This window comes from Phyllostomus discolor, chromosome 3 (genome assembly GCF_004126475.2).
Source record: "Phyllostomus discolor isolate MPI-MPIP mPhyDis1 chromosome 3, mPhyDis1.pri.v3, whole genome shotgun sequence".
Lineage (NCBI taxonomy): Eukaryota > Metazoa > Chordata > Mammalia > Chiroptera > Phyllostomidae > Phyllostomus > Phyllostomus discolor.
This window is the reverse complement of record NC_040905.2, coordinates 70,676,722-70,683,009: the sequence shown is the minus strand read 5'-3', so window position 1 is coordinate 70,683,009 and position 6,288 is coordinate 70,676,722. Positions and strand designations below refer to the sequence as shown.

The 6,288-nt window shown below is 34.1% G+C and overlaps 1 pseudogene; it reads left to right on the top strand.

The window, feature by feature from the left end:
• Nucleotides 1-3,901: 3,901 nt before the first annotated feature.
• On the top strand, nt 3,902-4,862 carry LOC114498121 (annotated as a pseudogene).
• The last annotated feature ends 1,426 nt before the right edge of the window (nt 4,863-6,288 follow it).

Below are 6,288 nucleotides of genomic sequence, written 5' to 3'. Positions count from 1 at the left end.
AAATTACTAACATCTCATTAAAGTTTATATTAAATTTATTTCAAATGAGATATAATGGTTAAAGTCATATTACATTTATGACAAACCATTAAAGAGATCTATTTTCAAGAGAAAAACGTATCTCCCTTCCTTGGTAAGAAAATTATACAAATTCTTTCATTTTAAAACTGTGTTTTATATTTGCCTTAAGTTTTCATTTGTGTGGCCAGGTTCTTAAAATCTGTGTAGGCATTAATAAAATTCTGTGCCTGAGTCTCCTCATTGCACGCTACTTTAGCAGTGCTTCTTTTTAAGAAACAGTATTTTCCAGAAGTAAACTAAGTTGCTACAATATAGATGGACTGACAGGAGGCCTAGACATCATTGGTCTTTTTTGCCAGGCATATTTTAATTAAAAACTTTAAAACATTCTTTTAATGAGATATGGAGATGAATTCATGGGATTTTAATGTGATTCTTATTTCCCTTTATGACTTTCTTTTCCAAAATTCTTCTGTTTTACATAATCACTTAAAAAATGTGATTGTATTAGATTCAAAACTGATTTAATGAGGAGGTTACTTGGAATTACATTAAATTGGAGAAAATTACCATATTTTTAACACTCTTTATTACTATCAAGAACTTTCTGTATTTTGTATGAATCAAATCTGGTTTTATACTACTTAGCAAATTTGATAATGTTCTCTGTACATTATTCACATATTTTTGTTTATTTAATTTCTACTTCTAAGTTACCTTTTAAATGTATTTTGCAAATTGTTATTGCTACTTTTTAAGATATATTTGGAATTTTAAATTTAGTTTTTGTGTCTATTTCCTTAATGAACTTGTTTTTTAAATCTAGTTGTATTTTAGTATATTTCCTTAGGTTTTTGAGATAGAGCATCCATCTTAAACATAATAATTCTATTATTCTGTTAACAAAATTTGTATCTATTATTTATGCTTCTTGTCTTACTGCTTTGGATAGAATGAGGTTAAATAGCAATTAGTACAGATGGCATTACTATGAGACTTAAAAGAATATTATTGAGAAGGCCTCTAATGTTTGCCCATTAATATGTAGTTGTATGCTCATTTAAAGCAGATATTCTGTAGCACTGTCATTTTAATAAGAGTCTTTCTTAGGATGGTGGTCAAGTTTTGCCAAATGTCTTTGTGCATTTTTCAAGATAGTCATGTAATTTTTTCATCTAGAGTCTATTTGTTCAATGATTTATACAAAAATATATTTGCATTTTTGGGAAAAACTCTATTTGGCTGTTGTGGATTAATTTTTAATACATTATTAAATTCAATTTGTGGTATTTCATTGTTATTACATATAACATGTTTTATTCTACATATTTTTTCTTTTTGCTACCTTTGTCTATTTTTAATATTGGAAGAATACATAATATTCAATTCAACTATATATTCTGAAAGAGATTATAAAAACTGGGAATTAGTCAATATTTAATACTGTATGAATTCACCAATAGAGTTGCATGGACAAGATATTGTTTTAGTGATAATTCTTTCTTAAATTTTCTAGTTTCCCATTGGCATTGGTCTGATTTGATTTTCTAATTTTTGAAATAATAATGAGAATTTTAATTTTGTCAGAAAATTCACTATATTAAGATATAAAATATATTAACATAAGTTCATGGACACTAGTATTTTATAACCTTAATAATCTCCTGTAGTTTTCTCATTTTTAAATATTTATTAATTAATTTTTTAGATAGAGGAGAAAGGTGGGAGCAATAGGGAGAGAAACAGAAATGTGAGAGAGAAATATTGATCAGTTGCCTCTTATGGGCACCCCAACTGGAACCAAACATACAACCTAGGTATGTGCACTGACCCAGAATCAAACCAGTGACCTTTCACTTTGCTGGATGATGCCCAACCAACTGAGCCACACCAGCCAGAGCTCTTTTCTCATTTGTTTAAATTTCAATGTGGTCTTTTACAAAGATGTTAAAATAGATTTTAGAAATAGTATATAAATATATTGCCTTTATTACATTATTATTAACTTGCTTAAATAATTTTACAGCCTTATCTTACTATTTACTTATATTTGCATTAACTTCTGAACTTACTGTATCATAATATAATAATATGGTCATATGTTTTCTATTCTTTTAATTCAGTGAGTTTCTTTCTTTGTGGTCAATAAGTCATAAATTTTAATGACTGTTTAATATAACTGAGTTGTGTATTCTCTGGTAAAAGACGTGTATGTACACTTATTATCAATTAAACGTTATTGTCTATATTATTTTATTCATTTTTGTATATTTTTCCATGTATTTTGTCTTCTTTATTTGATGATTATATGGTTTTTAAAACTGCCATAATTTTTTTCTTATATGACAAGTATTCCTTAAATAATATTATTCAGACTATCTCCTTCTAAGAGAACATAGTTACTTTAATAATGCCTACTGGGAATATAGTATAAAGCCAAACCCAGACAATAAGGGTTGGAAAAGGTAGAAAGGCCAGAATAAGCCACATTAATACCTTCTGCATTAAAATATAAATGGCATCAATTCAATTAGTATAAATGCCCAGAAAAGGCAGTTTTTTAAAAGATTATAAAAATAAATACAAATTTAAAATGGAAAGTTGCAAAATTAGTATTTTACTCTGCCCTAAAATTAATTTCTTAGTGGGAATAATTAAAATGGTATGTATATTTTAGAATTTATTAAAATAAAAATTCAAATTGAAGTGCATAAAAATATTTAACGTGTTTTCTGCTTGTATTCCACAATTTGAATCACTACTTTTCTACTCAAAAGTTATGTTAAATATTTTATGAGGATTCATTTTCCTGATAAAAAGTTATTACCAATTTTCAATAATTTCAGAACATATTTAAGAGGAATAACATTTTAAAAATGAGAAAATAATGTTGAAAATAGAAGTATGCTTAATCTTTAGTACCATAGAGTAAAGAGATGATGTTAAAAAACTGAATAGTGACCTACAAAAGAATGGGACTGGATGACTACCTTACAGCCACACACAAAAATTAACTCAAAGAGGATTAGACTTGAACATAAGACCTGAAACTATAAAACTCAAAGAAAACATAGGTGAAAACCATAAGCTCCTGGACATAGGTATTGGTGATTTTTTAAATTGCTTACCAAAAGTAACAGCACCAAAAGCAAAAATAAACAAGTGGGGCTACAGCGAACTTTAAAGCTTCTGTACAGCAAAGGAAACCAAAAAATAAAAAGGCAAACTATCAAATTGAAGAAAATTTTTGCAAATCATATACCTAATAAGGGGTTAATGTGTAAAATACATAAAGAATTCACTGAACTCAATAGCCAAAAAACAACTGAATTTAAAAATGGGCATAAGATCCAAATAGACATTTTTTCTGATGATAATACACAGATGGCCCACAGGTACATAAAAATATGCCCAACATCATTAATCAAGAGCAAAATGCAAATCAAAGCTACAAAGAAATATCACCTCACACCGGTTACAATGGCTATTATTGAAAAGGCAAGAAATAACAAGTGTTGGAGAAAATGTGGAGAAAGGGAACCTGTGTACACTGTTGGTAGAAATGTAAATTGGTGTAATGGCTATGGAAAACAACATGGAAGTTCCACAAAAAATTATAATTACAGCTAGCATATGATCCAGCAATTCTACTTCTGATTGTTTATCTTAAGAGAGTAAAAATACAAACTAAAAAAGATATATGCATAGTCAAGTTCTCTGCAGCACTATTTGTAATAGCAGAAATATGGAAGCAGCCTAAGTATCCATCAATGGATGAATGGGTAAAGACATTGTGATATACATAATGAAATATTATTCAGCTATAAGAATGAAAGAAATTTTGCCATTTGTGAAAACAAGAATGGACTTTGTGGCTCTTTGCTCCTCCTGTTTGACAGATAGCTGTGTCTTCCTGGGCAGTGCCAGCCTCAACCCTGAGACATGATGGTGAAGGTTGGAGTGAACAGATTTGGCCATACTGGGTGCCTGGTCAGGGCTGCTTTTTACTCTGGCAAAGTAGATGTTGTCACCATCAGTGATCCTTTCATTGACCTCAACTACATGACCTACATGTTCCAGTATGATTCTACTCATGGCAAGTTCAAAGGCACAGACAAGGCTGAGAATGGGAAGCTTGTCATCAATGGAAAGTACATCTCCATCTTCCAGGAGCGAGGTCCCGCAAACATCTAATGGGTTCATGCTGGTGCTAAATATGTTGTAGAGTCCACTAGTGTCTTCACTGCCATGGAGAAGGCTGGGGCTCACCTGAAGCAGGGAGGCAGGAGGGTCATCATGTTTGCCCCTCTAAGGATGCCCCCAGGTTTGTGATGACAAGTATGACAACTCCATGAAGATTGTCAGCAATGCCTCCTGTACCACCAGCTGCTTGCCTCTTCTGGCCAAGGTCATCCATGACAACTTTGACATTGTGGAGGGACTCATGACCACAGTCCATTTCATCACTGCCACTAAGAAGACCATGGATGGGCCCTCTGGCAAGCTGTGGTGTGATGGCCAAGGTGCTGCCCCACTGGCACTGCTAAGGCTGTGGGCAAGGTCATCCCTGAGCTGAATGGGAAGTTCACTGGCATGGCCTTCCCTGTCCCCACCCCCAGTGTGTCAGTTGTGGATCTGACCTGCCACCTAGAGAAAGCTGCCAGATATGATGACATCAAGAAGGTAGTGAAGCAGGCATCAGAGAAACTCCTTAAGGGCATCCTGAGCTATACTGGAGATGAGGTTGTCTCCTGAGACTTTAATAGTCACACCCACTGCTCCATCTTTGATGCTGGGACTACATTGCCCTCAGTGACCACTTTGTCAAGCTCATTTCCTAGTATGACAATGAATTTGGTTATAGCAATATGGTGGTAGACCTTAAGGTTCATATGACGTCCAAGGCGTAAGAGCCCCCTGGACCACCAGCCCCAGATACAGGAAGAAAGACCCTCAGTGGCTGGGGAGTCCTTGCCCTAAATTGATCCCCTAACACAGAGAATCTCCTGACTTGCAGTTTTCATCCGAGACCCCCTGAAGAGGGGAGGGGCTTAGGGAGCTCTGCCTTGTCATGCACCATCAATAAAGTTCTCTGTACCCAGCCAAAAAAAAAAAAGAAAAAAAAAAGAAAAGAAAGAACGGACTTTGTGGGCATAATGCTAAGTGAAATAAGTCAGACAGAGAAAGATAAATATCATGTGACCTCTTGTATGTGGAATATAAAAAACAAACAATAAATAAAATGAAACAAACCAAGCTCATAGATACAGAGAACAAATTAGTGGTTGCCATAACAAGCAAGGAGTAATAGGTGAGAAAAATAAATGAAGGAGTGAAAAGGTAAAAAAATAAAAACTTTTTTTAAAAGATTTTATTTATTTATTTTTTAGAGAGGGAAGGGAGGAAGATAGATAGATAGAGAGAGAGAGAGAGAAACATCAATGTGTGGTTGCTGGGGGTTATGGCCTGCAACCCAGGCATGTACCCTGGCTGGGAATCGAACCTGCGACACTTTGGTTCGCAGCCCACGCTCAATCCACTGAGCTATGCCAGCCAGGGCTAAAGTAAAAACTTTTTTAAAAAACTCACGAATTTCTCTTTATACAATTGCCAAGCCCTTATTCTATTCTTTGAGACTCTCCCTTAAGTATTAAAATGGGAAAATAAACCAATTTTCATGGCTTAGTTAATATTATTTTTAGAGGAAAAAGTTTACTAACTTAGTGGAACAAATTATCCCATAGGCTAAGAACATAATTCAAAATTACTGTTATTATAGAAATTTCTTATAATTGCCATTTCTTTTCTTTCTTTCTTTCTTTTTTTTGATGTAAAGTAAAGCAGTTTATTTGCAGATGCCAGGCATCTGGAAAATGGGGGACTCAGGTCTCTCAAAGCCCATCTCCATCTCTCAGTGAAAGCAGAAGTTTTTTAAAAGGAGGGAGAGGGGAACAGAACAAAGAGATGGAGGGAGAGGGTTGAAAAGTTCTCTATGTGCATACTAGCACACTCCATCTGATAAGGCAAGTGATGGTCTTGTGTGTGTCATCCTGGCTCCATGGCTGAAGGCCAGGAAATGTCTCAGAGCTGGGATGCTTGAAGGCTGGAGTCTATCTTTTGAAACTAGATTCTAGGATTCTTATACAAACATGCTGTTCATCTACAAGCTACATATTAGTTGGAGTCAGCACTTACCGAAACAATGTCAAAAGAATGGCAGGGTGGGTTACAATTTTCCACTGTGGCAATGAGGAGAGTGACACCCTC